At 44.8% G+C, this 23325-nt stretch overlaps 1 protein-coding gene and 1 non-coding gene across 3 annotated transcripts in view; one reads left to right on the top strand and one right to left on the bottom strand.

Annotated features, from left to right (window-relative positions):
• LOC126203533 (D-xylose transporter) overlaps nt 1-23325 on the bottom strand; it is a 385124-nt gene that overhangs the window by 177655 nt on the left and 184144 nt on the right. The gene's annotated exons all lie outside the window — the stretch shown is intronic.
• Trnag-ccc (transfer RNA glycine (anticodon CCC)) lies at nt 4432-4503 on the top strand. The gene has a single exon. It is a non-coding gene; the product is annotated as a tRNA-Gly (tRNA).

A 23325-nucleotide genomic window follows, 5' to 3' on the forward strand; every position in this document is an offset into this window, starting at 1 on the left:
CCCTCTGTCTGTACGGTAGCTTCCTTTCACGCTTACTGATTGCGATAGAAACAGTCCATCACCATGAGAGTAACAAGAAAGGAACGATGTAAAGAGAATGCGAATGTACGCTAAACATTTCTTTTTGTTCACTGCATTTGTGTCTACTTTAGTTACTACAACCGCATGCCCAAAAGACAATAAGAAAAGAAGACATGGGTATGCGAATGTTTGAAAAGAAGAACGACATACTCCATGTTAATTTACTCTCTAAAATCCGATATCCCTTGCGGCGAAACATTAGTTAATAAAGTGTAGCGGGACAATGTTCAAAACATGACTGAAAGTACGTTCATAAGCAGAGATAAGAACATCTATGATTGACATGTCATCTAAAGTCGACGTACAATTTTAAAATGTTAGAAATAAGGAAATGAAGTAATACAGAATGCTATGCTTGTAACGTACGTTGTTGTTCTACATTGTTTAGCTCTGGTATTTAAAGGCTCACAGAGAAAGAATCCTACGTTTTGGAGGGAAAAGCCGTAATTGTAATGATCTGCACTAAGATTTCAAAGAAAACTCGAGTCTCATCGCAAATAGGTACCCCACTCATACAATTATAGTTGGCAGTGACTTCAATCTACCTTCCGTATGTTGACAAAAATACATTTTCAGGCCCTATTGTAGATAGAAAGAACTTTTGTATTTGTTCTAAATGCTTTTTTTAAAATTATTTAGAACAATTAATTCGCGAGGCCATTCAAATTGTAAATGGTTACGAGAACACACTTGACCTCTTAGCCACAAATAATCGTGAGCATCACGACGGATACAGGGATTAGTGAACACACAGTCGTAGCGAGTTTCAATTCCATAACAAAGAAATTCACTAAAACTAAACGCGAAATATATCTATTTATAAAAGCAACGAAAAATTCGCTTGACGGCTTTCTAAGGGACAGTCTTCAATCCTTCCAAACTATGTAAGTGAAGACCACGTGTGGCTTAAGTTCAAAGAAATAGTATCAACAGCACTCGAGAGATTCATACCAAATAAATTAATAACAGATGGAACTGATCACCCATGGTACACAAAACACGACAGAAAGCTGCTGCAGGAGCACCGAAAAAGGCACGTATAATTCAGACGAATGCAAAATCTCCAAGATCGGCGAAGTTTTACTGAGGCTCGAAATTTGATGCGGATTTCAATGCGAGATGCATTTAATAGTTTCCACAACGAAACTCTCTCTAGAAATGTGGCGGAAAATCCATAGAGATTCTGGTCCTATGTTAAGTAAACCAGCGGAAAGTCTCAGTAAGTACCTGTACTGCGGTTCAGGCGACGGGAGAGGAGGAGGAGGGGGAGGAGAAGAGGGGAGGGGGAGACAAGGGACACAACCCTTCGGAGCAGGTAAAATCGTGGCAAATGTCCGGCGTGGCAATTGTCCGCACACCGTCAGTAACACCAGAATAGGTCGGTCAGGAGAGGTGAGAGACTTGCAGTACGGACTAGTCATTTGGTGACGCCTGACTAGCAGGCCAACTAGAGACATTTCAACCATTCTATCGGAGGGTGGATTGTAAGAAATCGCTTGAAATCAGCGGAAGGAATTACAGATTTCCCGAGTGTTACCACCGGTGTAGCTGAGTGATTTCCAGAGTGTTCGTAGCACTGTAGCTGAGTAATTTCCAGAGTGTTATGAGCAGTATAGCCAGCATGATGACTGTGCGTAGGGAGTTAAAGAGAATGAGTTATGCTGGTTGAGCAGCTCCTCATAATCCACTCACTTCTGTTGTCAAAGCTAAGCGGCACTTGAGATGGTGTAAAGAGTAACGCCACTAAACAGTGGATTACTGAAAACGAGTGATCTGGAGGGATGAATCTCGCTATACCCTGTGACAATCGGACGGAAAGATATGGATATGGCGAATGTCTGCAGAACGTTATCTGCCACTATCTGTAGTGCCAACAGTGAAGAATGGAGAAAGTGGTGTTGCTGTGGGGGTGCTTTCGTGGTTACAGTGTGGCCCCCTTAAAGCGCAAAAAAAAGAATCACTAAATGCTTAAGGGTATGAACGCATCTGCTGCGTGCAAGGTAGCAGTGCTGGAACGATGACTCCTTGTTCCAGCACGACAATGCACCCTGACATAGAGCAGTGCCTGTGAGGCAGTGGTTTGAGGACAGTAACATTCCTGAAATGGACTGGCCCCTCAGAGTCCCGATTTGAACCCAGCGGAACGCCTTTGGAATTGGTTAGAACGTCGAGTTCACTCCATAATCCACCGTCAGTATCACTAGCTTCTCTGCTTTTTGAGGAAGAATGGACTGCAATTCCTCCACAGGCATTCAGAAACTTGATTCAGTGTCCCCAGCACAGTTTAAGCCGTCCTAAAGGCAAAGGGTGGGCACACGCCATGTTAACGCACACTAATAGGTTTCAGAATATTTTTGATGAGATGTGGTATTTCCGCCAAACTGGCGTCTTCATGTGATTTCGTCATCCCAAGACGGGGGTGGGTTTGCTGTGAGACTTCAATGGAATTACCAATAAATAGGCTAAAGCTCCCTCTTAATGAGTTAGGGTAACCAGCTACTTTTATTATGCACATTCCTTCAAATTAAATCTGGAAACTGATCAATGACATTGCGTGGCTACGCGTATGCTGATAGGAACACACAAGTTTAGCAATCACTCTTATTTTTCAAAATTGAGTTCTTTCTCACTTTCCTACACAGTAGAAAATATCATTAAGATTTCACAAGCGAAATTGCTAAATTACGGTTTCGTAAACTCAGCTATACTATGGAATGCTCGCAGTGCCGCTATGTCAGACGTACACTGCAATCCAAGAAACGTAAATGCCCCCCTTCTCACCTAACACTGAACAGTGTGTTGGTGAATATCATCAAAACAAGGGTAAAGGAGTGATCGAGTTAAATCAGGCGATTCTGAGGGGATTAGATTACGATCTGAGAAAGTAGTATACATGTTTTGTTATTTGGGCCCCAATGTAGGGAGGATGTACACTGCAGTCACATGAACTATTTCCGAAAGAAAAGGAATTTCTTAGCATATCATACATATTTAAATATTAGGAAGTCTTTCCTGGAGGTATTTGTCTGGAGTGTGCGGAAGTGGAACGCGGACAATTGGTTGTTCAGACTGGAAGAGAACAGAAGCTTTTTAAATGTGGTGCTACAGAAGAGTGCTAAAGATTAGATGGGTAAATAATAGAACTAATGAGGAGATATCAAAGCGTATTGGGGAAAAAGGAAAATTATGGCACTACTTGATAGTTACAAAGAAGGGATCGATTGATAGGATATATTCTGAGCTGTCAGTTTACTACTGGAGAGGTGGGTGACGCGTAAAAATTGCAGTGGGAGACCAAGGGATGAATACAGCTAACAGGTTAAATGTACGTAGGTTGCAGCAGCTATTCGAAGATGGCTTCCTCATTTTTTTTCGTTTCGGTAAATCGCTTAAAGCAGATGTCCAGATGCATCCACTGAAAGGCCACGGCCAATTTCCTTTGCCATTGTTCCCTAATTCGAAATAGTCCTCTGCCTTCAATGACGTCCTCGTCGACAGGACGTTAACTTCCTTCCTTTCTTTTTTCTCGCTAGCAATTTCATTCAAATGCATAACGGTTATCATCGAAACCATTGCTTGATTTGCCTCTATGAGTGGGCTGTTATGCAGTATAAGATGTGCAGCTACTCGCGAAGAAGACTTACGGGAAAAATCTGTTAAATGTCGGGGATCATTAGACAGAAAACTCCTGGCGAACCTCCAAAGACAAACTCTGAGCATCGCAAGTAGCGGTGACCTGCACGTCAAAGGCTAACCTCGACCTGCCTTCAATGGAACGTGTTTTCAAAGCTGCCTTGTGGTCAGTGTCCGGGGAAACCCCGCCTCGCGGTCACGCGACCGCAGCGAAGGGCGGCCACTGTCTTGCGCACTGCTGCCAACTTAACTGAGCCGGCTGGCTTTGCGCTGCTTATACGAGAAGCAACGACTTCACCGGTAAATGCTGTGCATCTTGTGGTCAGTTATTCCTGTTAACGATGGTTCGTAAGGTATTTTCAGTATGATGACGGAAATGATGCGACAAAACATTATAAATAAAAACTAATTTAAACCAATTAATTGAAAATAATAATAATCAGTCATTTCGATAAGGTTTAGAAATAAAAGAAACAGTCACCTTACGAGATTCTACCGCAAGGCCTACGTGTCGTTCACTTCTTATTACGGTGTTATATTTATTCTTGTATACATCCAGGTGCAAAGATAATTTGCTGCCTTCAAACAGTTCGGCCTCATTCAATGTCGTATGAAGCGTGTCTACTGTAGGTCGATGTCTGAGATGGTAATAATTGAATATCTGTCGCCGTATCACGTTTTGTGCGAAAGGATCCAACACTGCGTCGCTAGTGCTATGCGGTGGTGGTGTAACGGTCAGCATGGTTGCTTCCCAAGCAGTTGATCCGGGTTCGATTCCCAGCCACCGCAGGAAGATTGTCATTTTGCCGCCTCCGTAGCGTAGCGGTAGCGTTGCCGCCTACCACGCAGGGGCCCGGGTTCGATTCCCGGCAGGGAGGCCTCTTCATCTCTGCACCGCTACTACAGCTCGCACCCATCTGAAAGTGGTGATGTATTGCGCTCCGATCCTTGGTCTCTCCGTACAGTTTTTGCTCCCCACACTTACCTCCGCTACAAAATTATTTGTTCCTTGATACCTCTAGATGTGTGGACCCACACTGCCAAGACTGTTCCGACTAGACTGCACAAGTTTAGCTGAGAAGCCATTTACACATCGTCTATACACTCTACATCTCTCCCTGTGCGCTTTCTGTATTTTTGGCGCCCTGAAGAAACACATTCGAGGCCGTCGATTTCCTTCGAACTAAGAGGTGCACGCATGGGTACAACTGCAGTTATGTAGGCAACCACAAACATTTTCCCGTGAAGGCAATCACCACCTTGTCTCACAGTGGGATAAATGTACTAACTTTTAGGTCGATTACTTTTGAAATATACACATCAAAAAACGTTTTGCATCACCTCGGTTATGAGAGTTCCGGAACCCGTCAGAAAAATGGAATAGAGATCAACATAAACACCACACATTGCATGTTGTACCACCATACAGCGAGACCTTCAGAGGTGGTGGTCCAGATTGCCGTACACTGCTGTACCTCTAATACCCAGTAGCACGTCCTCTTTCACTGATGAATGGCTGTGTTCGTTGTGGCAAACTATCGTCAAGTTCATCAATACACTGTAGGTCCAGATTGTCCCACTACTCAATGGGAATCCCTTAGAGTGGTTGGTGGGACACCATAAACAGCCCTTTTCAATATATCCCAGGCGTGTTCGACAAGGTTCATGTCTGGAGAACATGATCGCCACTCTAGTGGAGCGATATCGTTATCCTGAAGGAAGTCAGACACAAGATGTGCACGATGGTGCGCGAATTGTGGTCCGCGAAGATGAATGTCTCGGCAATATGCTGCCGATATGGTTGCACTATCGGTCGGAGGATGGCATTCACTTATCGTAGAGCCGTTACGGCGCCTTCCGTGGCCACCAGCGGCGTACGTCGGCCCCACATAATGCCACTCCAAAACAGCAGGGAACCTCCACCTTGCTGCACTCGCTGGACAGTGTGTCTGTGTTCAGGCTGACCGAGTTGCCTCCAAACACGTCTCCGTCAATTGTCTGGTTGAAGGGATATGCTACACTCATCGGTGAAGAGAACGTGATGGCATTCCTAAGCGGTCCATTCCGCATGTTGTTGGGCCCATCTCTACCGAGCTGCATGGTGTCGTGGTTGCAAACATCGGCCCCGCCATGGACGTCGGGAGTGAAGTTGTGCGGCACGCAGACTATTGCGCACAGTTTGAGTCGTAACACGACGTCCTGTGGCTGCACGAAAAGCATTTTTCTACATGGTGGCGTTGCTGCCAGGGTTCCTACGAGCCATAATTCGTAGGTAGCGGTTATCCACTGCAGTAGTAGCCGTTGGGCAGCCTGAGCGAGGCATGTCATCGACAGTTTCTGTCCCTCTGTATCTTCTCCATGTCCGAACAACATCGCTTTGGTTCACTCCGAGACGCCGTTCCTGGCACAAAGCAACAATGCGGACGCGATCGAACCGCGGTATTGACTGTCTAGGCATGGCTAAAGTACAGACAACACGAGGCGTGTACTTCCTTTCTGGTGGATTGACTGGGACTGATCGGCTGTCGAACCTCCTCCGTCTAATAGGCGCTGCTCAAGCATGGTTGTTTACATCTTTGGGCGGATTTAGTGACATCTCTGAACAGTCAAAGGGACTGTGCCTGGGATACAATATCCACAGTCAACGTCTATCTTCAGGAGTTCTGGGAACCGGGGTGATGCAAAACTGTTTTTGATGTGTGTAGAAACAGTTAACTTACTTTTTCCCATCTGTCTCGTCTCCATCTGTTGTTTACAGCTTTGCACACTACAGTAAGGGAAGGCGGGCTGCGGAGTGTTCGGCAACTGTCGTCGTAGGAACGCTGGACAGGAGCAGAAATGATTAGTGAACAAGTTAACAGAGTAATCAGAAGATTTACTTGTGTTTCTCAAAGTGTACGAAGGCTCAGTACAAATAATGCAGAAAGAAGTGGAGTCGAGCTCTCAGTGTCAGCAAGGAGGAGGCTCTCTGAAGTGAGCACGAACGACGGTGTCGGAGCCGCGACCAGGCGACGTCTTCGTAGCCTGACGTAGGGGAAGGGGCTACGAGGGGGGGTGCGGCGCCCGGCTGCGCCCGCGGGACGATGCCGCTGGAGGCCGCTGGAGGCCGCTCCACGCAGCTCCTCCCACCCACCTTCCACGAACCTCCCGCCACCGACTATTATTCACAGTTTCGCGGCTCGCTGAGGAATTCTCCTCGCAGCCTCCATTTCCGCGGTGCAAGGCCGCTACACCGTCGTCAGCGGAGACGCAACTTTCCCGATTAGTCACCCTTTTGCGGCATCTGCGGGCGTGTTCCAGGAAGCACTCGAACCGCCGACGTGTTTCCCAACTGGAACGCACAATTAGCCCTCATTCTTCTAAGAATCCAACTCCTGTGTATAAAACACCTTCAAATGTCTGATTACCTTACAAATCTACATCTATACTCCGGGCACCTTGCGGTGTGTGGCGGAGGGTACTCAATGTGCCCCCCTTTCCTGTTCCTCTCGCGGGAAGTCCGGGGGGAGGACCATTACTGGTACCCTTCCATGTGCGCTCTTTTATCTTCGTCAGTTTTCCCGCTTCTAAGAAGCAAAATGTTTGTTGTCTCTTCCAGGAACGTAGGCTCTCGGAACAACAGTCTGATGCACATGCCTCTCTTGGTGCGTCTGCTAGTGGAAGTCGTCTATCATATCTGTGGCACTTCCGTGCTTACTGAACGAACCTGTGACGAAACGCGCCGCTCTTCTTTCGACCTTCTCTATTCCCTCTATCGTTCCGGTCTGGTTCGGATCTCCTGCTGACGAGCAATATTCAAGTATTGGTCGAACGACGCTTTTGTAACCTGCCTCCTTTGTTGATGGATTTTTCTCCCCTGAGGGTTCTTCCTGTAAATCTCCGTCAGTCATCTGCCTTTCCTGCGATCAGATTTATGTCGCCGTTCTACTTTAAAGCGCTGCATATATATTCTCCTAGACATTCTATGGAAGTAACAAAAAAATGGTTCATATGGCTCTGAGCCATCAGTCCCCTAGAACTTAGAACTACTTAAACCTAACTAACCTAAGGACATCACACACATCCATGCCCGAGGCAGGATTCGAACTTGCGACCGCAGCGGTCGCGCGCTTCCAGACTGAAGGGCCTAGAACCGCTCGGCCACGCCGGCCGGCATGGCAGTAACACGTTCCAGTGCTTGTTTCAGAACCGCCTAACCTTCTTTCTGTCTATCTGTAGCTAATACACATACGATGTTTCATTACGTTAAATATTTGACTTTAAGCATGTGAAACCTTTATGGTTGAAGACGATAAAACCTAATTACATGTGTACTGTTAGTTTCCGATTATTCACATATACACTAACGAATTGCCAAAACCGAAACTGCCTACCCAAAGTACTGACAAACCGTTTATATAATTGTACAACAACTTTCTGGCAAATAGTGCGTAGTTTTACGAATATCTGGTTTCTGACGCATCTCAGTGTTTGCGACGTCATGTCCCCTGAACTGTGTGTCGTAGAGGGATATAATTCTGCAGGTACGTTAAGTGGCATACGTGGATACTCCCTGTAAAATGTGTTGCGAACAGAGTTAACATAAGGACATAAGGAGCAGTCAAATGAAAACCAGACCTGTGGAAAAAAGTAAGTAAATTGTTTATTAATTCAAAACTAATGGCCATAGCTGCCAATACTTTTATCAGAGAGAGAGACAAGACGGCCGATGCCTTGCGGTTACCTGTGGCACCATGACAGTACCCAAAAGTACAGTTCTTCGTCCAAAGCAAATCGACGACCACATAGTCTTTCTTGAGAGATCAAATAACATGGAAATCACATGGGAAGAGATCGGGTTGTACGGAGAATACGGAACGGCTTCCCAGCTAAACTTCGGCAGCGCGGGTGGAACAGTCTTGGCAAAGTGTGAGCGAGCATTATCTTGCACCAGAATGATGCTCTCCGTCAGCTTTCCTGGGTGTTTGGGCTTTACGGCGCGCTTCTATATTTGCTAAGTTTTCACGTGTCGCTGTGCGTTAACTGTGACTCCGCGTTCCAGAAACACGACGAGCAGCAGGTCCAAGCAGTCAAAGAGAAAGATCATCGTGACTTTTCCGCAACAGGGATGCCTTTTATTTCGCCTGTTCTGGAGAAGGTTCGCTGGAACGCCATTACACATCTTTCATGCAGTCCCAATTCCTCCCCATGCGATTTCCATGTTTATGGAGCCCCAAAGGATTAGATACGTGGCAGTCGAGTTGCTTAGGACGAAGAGATAGCCACCTGGCTACCGGAAGCCTTTTTACCACGAAACCATTGACATGTTGAAGATAAAAGCAAAGCAAAAGCCTGCAGAACAGATGACAAACGAGACCTGTAACTGTAATATCTACGACCTGCTTTAAAATATCAGGTAACAGGTCTTCAAATTTGCAATAGTGAAACAACCGCCCATCTCGTCTCACAGCGGGATAAACAGGGTGTTACAAAAAGGTACGGCCAAACTTTCAGGAAACATTCATCACACACAAAGAAAGAAAATATGTTATGTGGACACGTGTCCGGAAACGCTTAATTTCCATGTTAGAGCTCATTTTATTACTTCTCTTCAAATCACATTAATCATGGAATGGTAACACACAGCAACAGAACGTACCAGCGTGACTTCAAACACTTTGTTACAGGAAATGTTCAAGATGTCCTCCGTTAGCGAGGATACGTGCATCCAACCTCCGTCGCATGGAATCCCTGATGCGCTGATGCAGCCCTGGAGAATGGCGTATTGTATCACAGCCGTCCACAATACGAGCACGAAGAGTCTCTACCTTTGGTACCGGGGTTGCGTAGACAAGAGCTTTCAAATGCCCCCATAAATGAAAGTCCAGAGGGTTGAGGCCAGGAGAGCGTGGAGGCCATGGAATTGGTCCGCCTCTACCAATCCGTCGGTCACCGAATCTGTTGTTGAGAAGCGTACGAACACTTCGACTGAAATGTGCGGGAGCTCCATCGTGCATGAACCACATGTTGTGTCGTACTTGTAAAGGCACATGTTCTAGCAGCACAGGTAGAGTAACCCGTATGAAATCATGATAACGTGCTCCATTGAGCGTAGGTGGAAGAACATGGGGCCCAATCAAGGCATCACCAACAATGCCTGCCCAAACGTTCACAGAAAATCTGTGTTGATGACGTGATTGCACAATTGCGTGCGGATTCTCGTCAGTCCACACATGTTGATTGTGAAAATTTACTATTTGATCACGTTGGATCACGCCTCATCCGTAAAGAGAACATTTGCACTGAAATGAGGATTGACACATTGTTGGATGAACCATTCGCAGAAGTGTACCCGTGGAGGCCAATCAGCTGCTGATAGTGCCTGCACGCGCTGTACATGGTACGGAAACAACTGGTTCTCCCGTAGCACTCTCCACACAGTGACGTGGTCAACGTTACCTTGTACAGCAGTAACTTCTCTGACGCTGACATTAGGGTTATCGTCAACTGCACGAAGAATTGCCTCGTCCATTGCAGGTGTCCTCGTCGTTCTAGGTCTTCCCCAGTCGCGAGTCATAGGCTGGAATGTTCCGTGCTCCCTAAGACGCCGATCAATTGCTTCGATCGTCTTCCTGTCGGGACACCTTCGTTCTGGAAATCTGTCTCGATACAAACGTACCGCGTCACGGCTATTGCCCCTTGCTAATCCATACATCAAATGGGCATCTGCCAACTCCGCATTTGTAAACATTGCACTGACTGCAAAACAACGTTCGTGATGAACACTAACCTGTTGATTCTACGTACTGGTGTGCTTGATACTAGTACTGTAGAGGAATGAGTCGCATGTCAACACAAGCACCGAAGTCAACATTACCTTCCTTCAATTGGGCCAACTGGCGGTGAATCGAGGAAGTACAGTTATCACATACAGCTCAGAGGTATGGACGTTGACAGAACACGATAAAAATGCTCTAAGAAGCATTGAGCGGAAAATACTACGCAAAATCTATGGGCCAATAAGGGAGGAAGAAGGCTGGAGAATACGCTACAATGCCGAATTACAAGAGTTAATACAAGGCAGGGACATAGTAAAATTTGTGAAATCACAGCGAATACGATGGCTAGGACACTTGGAGAGAATGGCAGAGGATCGAACTCCAAAGAAAATGATGAAAGGTATGATCCATTCAGTTAGGCGAAAAGGGAGACATAGAAAAAGATGGATCGACGAGGTAATAATGGATCTTACCAGTATGGGAGTCCGGGGGTGGAAAAGAGCAGCAAATAACCGAGAAGTGTGGAGGAAGATTGTTGAAGAAGCCAAGGCTCACCAAGGGCTGTAGAGCTACTGAAGAAGAAGAATTGGGCCAACTGGCGGTGAATCGATGAAGTACAGTACATACTGACGAAACTAAATGAGCTCTAACATGGAAATTAAGCGTCTCCGGACACATGTCCACATAACATCTTTTCTTTATTTGTGTGTGAGGAATTTTTCCTGAAAGTTTGGCCGTACCTTTTTGTATCACCCTGTGTGTTTTAATAGTTATGGCGATTACTTTTGAAATGAGAAACAATTTACTTACTTTTTTCCATAGCCTCGTTTTCAACTAATTGTCCCTTGTAACAGCAGAGATGTAGTACCAGATAAACTTTTTTCCGTTCATTATTTTGTGGCTGGCGTCAGCGAGGAAAAGTTTCGAAAAGAGCTTGGAACAACATTGCAAAGATTGCTGCAAGTCACTAACTACTCTCATTCTCAAATACTGTATGAATATAGTGTCGGTAACTTGGATGCCGTAAGTAACACTGCTTCAAGAAACATAGGGTGAAGAAAAAAATGCCACACTTAGAGGTCGCCGGCCCATGTGACCGAGCGGTACTAGGCGCTTCAGTTCGGAACCACGCGGCTGCTACGGTCGAAGGTTCGAATCCTGCCTCGGGCATGGATGTGTGTGATGTCCTTGGGTTAGTTAAGTTTAAGTAGTTCTAGGTTCTAGGGGACAGATGGCCTTAGAATTTAAGTGCCATAGCGCTCAGAGACATTTTTCAATTATTGTGTGCAACATAATGTGCCATCTAGCATAGCCTACCTATTGTGTTTTTTGTGTCCCATTGGATACAGATGATGTTAGTGTACTCTTTAGAATGTGGGTTACTGGGTAGCAAATGATTCTGTGCAAAGTGAAGGAAAAGAAAAAAGTATTGGACTGATGAGGAAGTCATTCTTTTCCTTCGCTTATTTAAAGAGAAGTACATTTTATCTGATTCATATGACAAGAGGTACATAAGCGCTCATACATTTACTGAATTATCGAAATCGGACTGATTCGCAACAGTCCTGTACGCTGCACAGCCAGGTCATTTGGAACCTGTTGAACACACACTGTCTTTTAGTGACGAGGGACCTCGTACGTAGTAAACATCTGGTGGCAAAACATTATCCGTGTCTGTTTATGGGAATATCAAAGTGTTGCGTTCTTCTGCGACGGTGGTATGTGTAGCGCCTCAGTTAGGATCACAAACTGTACAGACATTTGAGCGGACCACGACCTGATATGGTAAGCACGATGATCCGTCGCCATCTACCTGGACAGTCTCGACGAACATGCCGATCAACTTGAACATCTCGCCGGGCGCAACACGCTGCGCTCGTGGGCGAATCGCTCCACTGGGGAGCCGCTTCCCGCCTGCAACCGCCCGCCGCGCACAGCACAGCCGCCTGGGGGCGTTGCGGTCACGTGACAGGCGGTAAGCGGAGCAGATATGGACGGGGAATCACCATAGTGAAGGTGTGGACTGAAAATGGGCAAATACATTGAGATAAGCGGCTGTGAAAAATGGTAGATTACTATTACGCGGAACCTGTGCACGAGTGTCTCGAAAACCGCGAAACTGGCCGAATGTTCACGTGCTACTGTCATGAGCGTCTAGGGAAAGAGGCAGAAGGACACTGAAACTACTAGGCGCTAAATGGTTGGACGTCCACGACATGACACGAACTCGCATTGAGGGGCTTGGCCTCTCCATCCGGAGATTCGAGTACTCCCTCGGGTATGGGTGTGTGTGTTGTAAGACGTCGCGGTCTCCTGACCTTCATTGCTTACATATTCCGCCCTCAAAATCATGTTCCGCACATCAAGACGCTTCATTTGAACCCAAACTCGATAAGACAGTCAATGTTGTATAAATTCATGTAAACGATATGCAATTGACAAGTGAGCGCGCCGTGGTTGAAATACTCGAGGCTGGCGTGCACACATACATTCCAGACATGACGATCACAAAAGATTTTAGTGCGGAAGAGAGCCTGCACAACGGGATGCCAGGCCCTTCAGAGGACGACCCAGCCCGTGTCGGCCGGTGACCGCCCGTAGCGGCCAGCGTGGGCCCGAGTGAAAAGGGGGAATGACCCCGTGTTTGGCTTAAAAGCAAATTCCGCTACATTGTGTGGGAGCGGCCAGCCTATGCATTCTTTACACATAGCATACAGTTTCAGAGATTTTCACAGGGAGACAGCTAACGTCAAATGCCAAAGCTACAAGCTTCTGGATTGGTCGGCTTAAACGAAACCATTCTCCCGTTTTAGAAGAGCAATGCTGATTGGCAGACGATATTTCTGACGCCTTGAGCTGAAGGAATAATGGAAGAGACTGAAAGATATACCCCTTCACGTCTGGCGTGGAGAGGTGCCGTTCTGTTGTCGCTCTTGGAGCGAGAATACGTAACGAGAGCGTGCGCGCTCGTACGTGTACTCGAAAGAGCGAGGAACAAGTCTCTCCTCAGTACTTCACTGGGAGAGCACCTCTGTCGAGAACAAATCGAAGTGCGACTCTATATCGAGTCCTTGCGATTAAGCGTTGTTCACTGTGTTGGCCGACACACTTATTGTGCGGTGTGAATGGACAGGGTTATAGTTAAACGCCTGCGAGCGAATTTCGAGTGGCATTGCGGTGGACTGGTTATCTGACCGGTGTACCACGCCAATAGACTAGGGGCGAATAGGAATCCTTGACTTCATCAAGGCATAGGGAGAGTTTGATTGGCGAAGGTCAATCCAGATAGAACGAGAGTTATCTTATTTGTCAGCAGTGAGCGGCGCAGGCAGCAGTCATCGCAGCTTACGGTATTGTGCGCCACAGCTCTTGCGAGCCCCATATTTCCTCCACAACAGTACACTTCACTGCGTTTCACACACGATAGCCTTGACCATACCTAGCAACATTCTAAAGGATAATTATTCAAGTTGAATAGGAGTGCCTCTCAGACATTCTGCCAAGTTAACTACCATCTTAAACTTTGTGTAGAAATTTCATTAGCGAATCCTATCCTTGAAAGGTAACTTCACATTCCGAAAAGATCCAGGATATAACTTGTTCAATTCAGAACTATAAGTGTCATTGTGATTTCTCAAAATTTTTGCAAAATAAATAATAACATTCGTTAGTTTCATGTTTTTCTTACACTAACTAGCACTACTCCAGTACCCAAGTATCCCACTAGTTACATAAGAAATTTTGTGAATTTTTGTGTCATTTCCTTACAGCGGACGACTCCAGAAGATATTTATTGCTGAAAGTTTTTCAGGCATTTCTCTTTAGAACGTTAGGAGCGTCTGTCTGACTTGTGTAGTAGTGTGGGGGTGGAAATTGGATCTTGCCGGTACATCTCAGATTAATCCGTTGCGCAGAATAACAGAATAATAGATCAACCCCACACCTTAAGCTGGGTTTACACTAGCAAGTCGTTTGCAGCAGTTATTGCTGCAAGTTATTGCTAGCCGCTTGCAGCTGTGTATACACAGCAGCGCAAGAATTAAGCAAGATTCTTCGCAAGTTCTTTGGCAAGAAACTTGCGTCAACAACTTGCTGATACCATTTACATATGCTTTCAGTACCACTACGAGTGTCAGCCGAAGTGTAAAATGACAAGTACGCGGGTGAGACATGCTGCAGCTCTTGTAATTGTAATGCAAAACGTGAAAAAGAAAAAGAGAAGTGTTTGGGTTAGAGAGTAGATAATGAGAAGATCGTAAAATGATGCCTGTAACAACCTTTTGCAAGAACTTAATATCGAGAGCATGGATACTTCTGACAACTTTTGCAGAATGTCCTCAAATGATCTGGCGTGTTTGTTGATGTCAGTAGAGCCCGTGATATCAGAACGAGACACAAACATCGGTACTGCTATTTCAGCAAAGGAACGTTTGATAGTCACTCTATGATTTATAGCTACCGGTGAGCTACGAATAAAATAGGCATTTCATTTATTTATGTGAAACATACAACCAAAAAAAGTTTGAATTTTGAAATATTTTCTTTGTAGGAGACTCGTACAAGTCCCTAATGTACTTGTTTCATATTCCCGTCAGCACGATTTCTCTGATCGTACCCGATGTATGTAGAGACATTTTTAACGTCTTGAAAAGGGAAAATTATTTGAAGGTATGTGAAAACACAACAATGAAATTAAATTTTTATTGAAATAAACTGCATTTTACAGAATGATATGCTTATAAAAATGTTTTTTTTTCTAATGCTCATAAAATGGGAAGTGACAAGCTAAGTAAATAGAACATGTAATAATTACACATCGACTTTTTCTAGACTCCTAAAACAGCAAGCGAGTGGATGCAGGTGGCGAAGGGGTTGTGTCTTCACGTTATGCTACCTTCTATGTACTTCTTTTATAGATGTGTCGAATATCGACGAGATTTCATTTAATGCGCTCATCTTCTTCACTTTATTCTTAAAGTCTCGGTTATGCACGTTCCGTATTTCGGGGTAGCTCTCCACGGCTTCAGTCAAATGTTCTGTATCCTGCTTCATCCATTCCCGTATCTCCTCCATTTCTGAAATTTGTTTGCATATAATACGTAAGATGGTTGCATAAAATAAAGTCACCACATTAAGTAAAATGTTAAATATGAGTGTTACGCACACGACATGCTTACTATAACTTGCGCTTCCTACTTGCAGGAAATAGAAATAAATCCTAAAAGCTGAAAGTTACTTGCAGATACTTCTTGCGTGGTGTTCACACTGGAAGCGGAAAACGTGCAGCAAGTCACCTCCGCAATAAATTGCTACGGTCGCAAGTCGACTTGGAGATGTTTACACTCGCAAATCGCCCGGCAAGTTCCTAAGCGCATGTAAATTGCTGTAATAACTTGCTAGTGTAAACCGAGTATTTGGATAAGTAGTGTGTGAGTCTAGGGACCCATGGCGTCAGCAGTCTGGTCCCTTAGGAATTCACACACATTTGAACATTTGGGGGCTTGTCTGCTCTGTAAAGTAGGATAGATGGTGATCTACGGCATCTCTGCCGAAAGAGCACAATGCTGGTGCACGCCCAAGCGTTTCGGAGCACACCGTTCATCGTACATTGCTGAACACGGAGCTCCGCACCAGACCCGACCTACGTTGCACATGTTGACCAAACGACGTCAATTACGATTGCAGAGACACTGCACCATCGGAATTCGACAGTCTATCAATGGAAACATTCCGAGGCTCATCTGTGTTTTGAAGGAAATATATGAAGACTTTCCTACTGGCTTGCTAGGCCTAACGCAAGAAAGGATTTTCTGTTGGGGTTGTCTCCCTTAGCCTTTGGAGTTTCTCCTCCACCACAAAGCAGTGATTCCCTTCTTTAATCCCCAGAAAGGAGGGTTGCCTCATCTGCCAGCTACGTCGTTCCGAAGTCTTCCTTCTCCGACGTCGCTGAAATTAAGGTCTTCACCCGTAACCATCGTAAAAGATGATTTTTGCAGAAGATATGGTAATATGGGGTGATAAAGAGGTAGATGTACAGTTACAACTTGATGCGTGGAAGGAAATAAAGAAAAGGTTTGGATTAAAAATAAATAAAGATAAGAGTGAAGTAATGGTATTTGGAAGAGAGAAAGGGATTAACGGAAATATTACCTTGAATGGAGAACCCCTCAAAGTGGTAGAAAGTTTCACTTCTTTAGGGAGTCAAATATCTAAGGAAATTAATAGGAGGTTACAGAAGGGAGGCAGTTTCTACCAAACAATAAAACACCTGATTCGGAATAAGGAAGTTTCAGAAAAAGCAAAACTCCGTACGTATAAGAATTATTACTTCCCTATTGTCACCTATGCTGGAGAAACATGGACAATGACAGAAAGGGACTGGAGCAGACTGTAAGCAGGGGAAATGAAATTTCTCAGAGCGGTTAAGGGAAAAACAAGAATGGACAGAGTAAGTTATGTAGAGGTAAGAAAGGACCTTAAACAAGGAAGTATGAGAGAAGAAATTGAAAAAAAGAGATTAAGATGGTACTGGCATGTTAAGAGGATGCATGCGCAGAGACTCCCCAAAATTATGGAAGAACTAAAGGTGGATGGGAAAAGACCTAGAGGGCGCCCAAGAACACGGTGGAAAATGGGAGTGAGAATATCTGTGGAAAGGAGAGGTGTGACCCGGCAGCAAGTGGAGGAAGAAAAGTGACGGGCGGACCGAGCCAAATGGAGAGGACTCGTCGGCACCCAGACCCGGCAGTAGCTGGAGCGGGATCCGGATATAGATAGATCAATGGAAACGCATCGGCTCTTCAGATGTATCACACTTTCGCTACACATGGTCTATGGTCGTCTCCACAAACGCCGTCATCGACGTGAACGGGGCTCGAAACGTGCGACGCACCACGGACGCAGGCTGTTGGGAGCAGTACTATGTTACGGGGGACATGCACTTGCGTTTGTATGGGATCAATCGAAGACATGCTGACGTATGCGAACCACCTGCGTCCCTTCAGGCTTCATGTCTCCCCCGACGGCGATGTCATCTTCCAGGAGAACAATCGTTCATGTCTCGCAGCCAGAACCGTGCCTCTGTGGTTTGAGGAGCATTATAGTGAACTCACGTTCATGTCTCGACTCAATCACTGCGTACGCGAATCAGATGCCCTTCATTTACGCGAATTGCATGACCCGTGCGTAGACATCTAATGCCACATACCTCCACAAGACTATCGTTAGTGGAGACGACTTTTAATGACTTACCGCACCAATTTGAGATCTCTTCTTGGTGATGGCTTCTGGCGAGATCTCTTCTAGCAATTACTCATGTCATTATGTCCCAAAAAGTACTACTAATAAACTATAAACGCCAACAATCGCAGCTTTTAGACAAATCCTCCTCATTCTGCGACGCCACAAAGGGCAGCGGCACCTAAAGTGGCACTAAAGCACCCACAGTGGTTGCTCTGAGACAGAATGCGACGGTGAGTTACATGTCTACAGCGCCAACTCAGTGACTTTAAAATCTGTGGTAAAAGCCGAATCATGTTTCGTTGCTCTTAAAGTTCCAGTACGATTAAATTGTGTGTGCCGGCCGCGGTGGTCTTGCGGTTCTAGGCGCGCAGTCCGGAACCGTGCGACTGCTGCGGTCGCAGGTTCGAATCCTGCCTCGGGCATGGATGTGTGTAATGTCCTTAGGTTAGTTAGGTTTAAGTAGTTCTAAGTTCTAGGGGACTGATGACCACAGCGGTTGAGTGCCATAGTGCTCAGAGCCATTTGAACCATTTTTAAATTGTGTGTATTGGGAATGGAGACTTCTGGACATGCAGAGCTTCCAGTTTACCCACTTGCGCTGCTAAAGCTAGGTTTCCATGTGCAACAATAGTGGCGCCACAGCAAGTGACGCGACGGCTGGTACGACAGTGGCGCCATGTGCTAGTGTTTCCACAGGCTGCATCAAAATTGGCGTGATACTGTTTTCAACATGGCGTCAGCTGGGATTTTTGGTGCGGACATTGGTGTTGCCAATAGTCCAATGAAAAGAAGAGAAAGCATAAATGTTGCATATGAAAGTGGAATTTACGTACAAATAGCTCAGTGGCATCAAACAAAATAATGGTCACAGCACTCACGAACGAAGCTCTATCGTGAGACACTTCCAGATAATTAAAGCCAATTTAGAGTATTTGTAGAGCTGTGATTCATGCCCTATTAAAAAAAATGCGATATATTAATGAAACAGACATGGCTCAATTAGAAGTGGCTCTTCAATATTTCACACATGTCGATTACCTCTTTTCATTTAATAGGCCTTACATAAAGTTCTCACAAGTACAATTTCAAAGTTTTTATGTGATATGTTGGATGCTATTTACGATGCCCTAAAGAGTCATTTGAAAGCTAATATTTTCACTTTGCACCCCACATCAGTCAAATACGACGAAATTTTTTATTTATCCTGTACCGAATTTTGGCTCTGTGCATCGTGCAAGTGCACTAAAAGACACTGTAATAGGGTTGAGTCCTTTATTAAAAGCCAGACTCAATCTGAAATAGTACTGTCATCAGAAACATTATTGGTTCCTTCCTCAAATCCACTGTGCAAATGTCCAAAGAATATTGAAGTTTTCACTACTAGAACCTATCCGAATATACTGGCAGTGTTGCATTAATTTTCACCATTTTTAGAATGAAGTGAACTGCTGCGAAACCACAAATCTCCTTTCGTTACTTAAATAATACTTGCTTATTCACATTTTTATCCATACATCGTATAAACGTGATATACTTTTACCACATAAATTAACCAGTAAGTGCTCGTAACCCCATTGGCAAAACGTTTATACAATAAAATCGCACATCTTACCAGTGTAGCGCGATACACCACACTCAAAATAACGCGTCTTGGAGAGATTCTTGATGCGGTGTGTGACAGAAACTACATATTTTCGCAACAGATAATTATAGATATGAAAAATTTCAAATAAAAAATATTAGCTTCAAAGATGGCTGCTCCTTCTGAGGTTAGTTCGTGGTAGGAGAAAGTAAGGGATGTCACAAAGTGTTCTCAAATTACATGGTACGGCTAATGACGTCACTTGAGTGGCTCTACAGGAACGTGGATGTTTGCTCTCGCAACTTCGGTGACATCACTCGAGTGGCGCCCAAGTGGCGTCATTTTTGTGGCATGTGGGCGCCCAGCTGTAGCATGTATCGCAGCGCCCACCTGCCGTGCCACAGTTTCTGAAAGACGTCGCCCGTACCCGCGTGACGTTCGGACTTTCCCAGCGGGTTTTGCGGGAGGCGCCCGCAAGTGGGAGACTAGTGTGCAAGCGGCAGCGACGCGGCGACCGTCAGGCCGGAATACCGATCAGGCGGCCAGCTTTCGCCAGCCGGGGACTTCCCGCAGACGCAGGAAAGCTACCTGCCTTCTGGAGCGGCCCATTCATACGTCCCGCAGCAAAGGAAACAAGCAAAGCAAAGCGAGGTGAGGCGAGGCGAGGCGGCCGTGGCCTGCGTCACTGCAGAGGGAACATTCCAAACCTAAATAAACGATATCGATCACACTCGGCGAGTGTGTATTTGTCCAGTTGCACTTTTAAGGGGCAAAAACCACCGCGAAAGGTAATTTGGCATATTAGGCTTAGGGGCAGTATCTTCGAAACCACGAAATACAAAACACCTACTTCACATAAAAGGTGAAATGTAATTAACGTTCTTGAAAACTGTAGAATCGAATTTTGCAATAATTTAAAATTTTAGAAAATACATCACCACCATTAATTAATTATGAAAATAAAAACTTTTCAGAATGAGATTTCACTCTGCAGCGGAGTGTGCGCTGATATGAAACTTCCTGGCAGATCAAAACATTGTGCTGAACGAAGACTCGAACTCGAGACCTTTGCCCTTCGCGGGCAAGTGCTCTAAGTCCAGGCTGGGGCTAAGCCACGTCTCTGCTACATCCTTTCTTCCAGGAGTGCTAGTTCTCCAAGGTTCGCAGAAGAGCTTCTGTGAAGTTTGGAAGGTAGGAGCCGTACTGGCGGAATTAAAGCTGTGAGTGCGGATCGTGAGTCGTGCTTGGGTAGCTTAGTTTGTAGAGCACATGCCCGCGAAAGGCAAAGGTCGCGAGTTCGAGTCTCCGTCCGGCACAAAGTTTTAATCTGCCAGGAAGTTTCATGAAAACTTTTGTTACAACGTAATTGAAAAAGCTTTCACGCCACATACATCCATATGTAATAAAGCTGGTTAGTGTAACGCCATTTTTGGAAAACAAGCTGTACACAGTGTGGTGTCGGAGTATTTTCAACGTACCTGATTAAAATATCTAAACGTTCATTATTGTTCTATTGACTCATTTACTTATTTCTGTTTTATATTTTAACTTGTTGCTTTACATTCATGTTTTTTTTGTTTTTTGTTTTTCAATTCACAGTGTCACATCGTATATTTTATGAAACGAAAATAATAAGTAACTCATTATTATGACACAAAATTATCACAATAATGATAAATGTGTAAATAAATGCTTGAAACATAACTTCTTTTGCACCATGCACACAGAATGAACTAATTTTTTTCACTTGATACACACGATGGATAGCACAATATAAAACAAAATTTACCAGGATTCTCAAATTTTCGTAGCTGATCCTCTAAATATCCTGATTTATATCAGGCACTTTTAAGTACATTGAACAGTCGTCACAGAGAGAACTGATTATGTACTAGTGGCTGCAGCTTGATTACATTGTTTCTCAACTGGAGACTGACATCATAATCACTAAGCAGAACTGGATCTAAAGGTTCCCTCACAAAGCTCTTCCAACATCAAATGCCATGTATAGCCAACGGATGTACCTGTCCTGTCAAGCATTCAGGGATCACCGATGACAAGATCCTTGTAGTCAAGGACGATGCTCAAAACGGATCTTTCTAAGTGACCTCCAGAGGAAACTAACAATAATAAACATTTTCTCCTGTACTGAGGTAAAGTATCTTTTGACCTCGTCAATTTATCAGATTTCGATGCTGTCACAGAACAGTAGTTGACGCCGCTACACAAGAAAACAGGGTTGAGAGTGTGCACAGATCTGAAGGAACGCTATGAAAAAGAACGTGACCACTTCCTCGACAAAATTTTAACTTGTGACGAAACTTGGGTACTCTGTTATGACCCAGAATCAAAAAGGCAAAGCATGGAGTGGAAGCACACCAACTTACCTGTCAAAAAAAGATTCAGAACCCAAGCATCAGCAGGAAAAATCATGTTGACGGTGTTTTCGGATGCTGACGATCCAGTTTTTTGTGATTATCTCGAAGAGCAGCGTAAACAAGGTGAAGCCATCCATGAGAGAGAGACGTCGTGGATCTCAGAGGAGAGGTGTGATTCTCCAGCAAGACAACGCATGTCCTCGTATTGCTCAACTAACCCGTGAAACCATCGACAAAATGGGCTGGGAGGTACTGCCTCATCCCCCTTACAGTCCTGATTTGGCACCTAGTGCTTTTCATTTGTTTGGTGCACTGAAGGAGGCATTACGTGGGAAGAGGTTCCAGGACAACGAGGACGTGAAAAAGTTTGTGGCAAATTGGTTCAAACATCAAGGTAAAGAATTCTTTGCAGCAGGAGTAAAAAAGATTGTAGCCCGTTGGAACAAGTGCATAAATGTTCAAGGGGATTATGTTGAAAAGTAGAAGAAGTATTGTTTTGTAAAAATGAACGCTTTTTTGTACAGATCAATTTGTCTCTTTAATTATTGAGTGACCCTCGGACAAACCATTCTTGAGTACTGCTCCGGTGATTGGGATCGACACCAGGTCAGATTAAAAGAACACATCGAAGTAATTCAGATTTGTTACTGGTAGGTTGCCTCAATACGAGAATATTACGCCAGTGCTCCTCGAGATTGGCATCCCTGAGGAGAAGACGACGTTCTTTCGCTGAAACGTTGTTGAGAATATTTAGAGAACCGGCGTCTTCAGTTGACTGCAGAACGATTGTACTGCTACCAATTTATATCACCCGAAAGGACCGCGAAGACCATACAAGTGAGGGCTCGTGCGGGTGATAGGCAGACCAGCACCGCGACACGTCGGCCGTCCTCTTCGGTTTCGCTCGTCCATTCCCACAAGGAATTCCACACAGCGCGAAGTTCCGTTTAGTTTTGCGGTGTGACATTTTTCGGTCGACAGAACCATCTTCAGTTTGGCAGACTCGTGATGCAGCGATGTTTATCTTTCACTATTTGTCCGTCGTATGGAGACGTTCACTGGTGCAGCGTCTGTTTTTTTGGAAAAATAAATAAATAAATAAATAAATAAAAAATGGGGGGCAGTCTTCACAAGGTTTTAAAAGACGAATGGCAATGACAGAGCAGATAGATTAGAAACCCCCATATATATTATGCCATCGCATAAGGGACAGGAATTGCAAATTTGGTGTGGAACAATACTACAATTCCAAGCACGCAAGTATGTGAAGATTTAGTTCACAAAGAAAGAGTAAAAAATTACAACAGAAGGAATGCATTGTTCTGAACATCAAGAAGCACAATCAGCAGAATCCCATCCACCATTCTGTGCATCAAGGAGCCCTTTGTGCTAAATTTGCAGACATGTTGCACATGAAGAAAGCGGTCGTACGAAGACTAAAATTTCAGAAGCCGTGCTCGTAATTGCACTGGCAGTTGCAACGGTTTTCCATGGAACTGAGAGAAGAGTATGGAGACTTTACGTATTACTGCAAAGTACACTGGTTAAGTCAAGGGGCATGACTGGTACGATTTTTCGACTTAAAACCCATTATTTTCGAATTTGTGAAGGAAAAGAAGTGCACAAACGAAAATTAAAACATCCAGAATGG

This window comes from Schistocerca nitens, chromosome 9 (assembly GCF_023898315.1).
Source record: "Schistocerca nitens isolate TAMUIC-IGC-003100 chromosome 9, iqSchNite1.1, whole genome shotgun sequence".
Lineage (NCBI taxonomy): Eukaryota > Metazoa > Arthropoda > Insecta > Orthoptera > Acrididae > Schistocerca > Schistocerca nitens.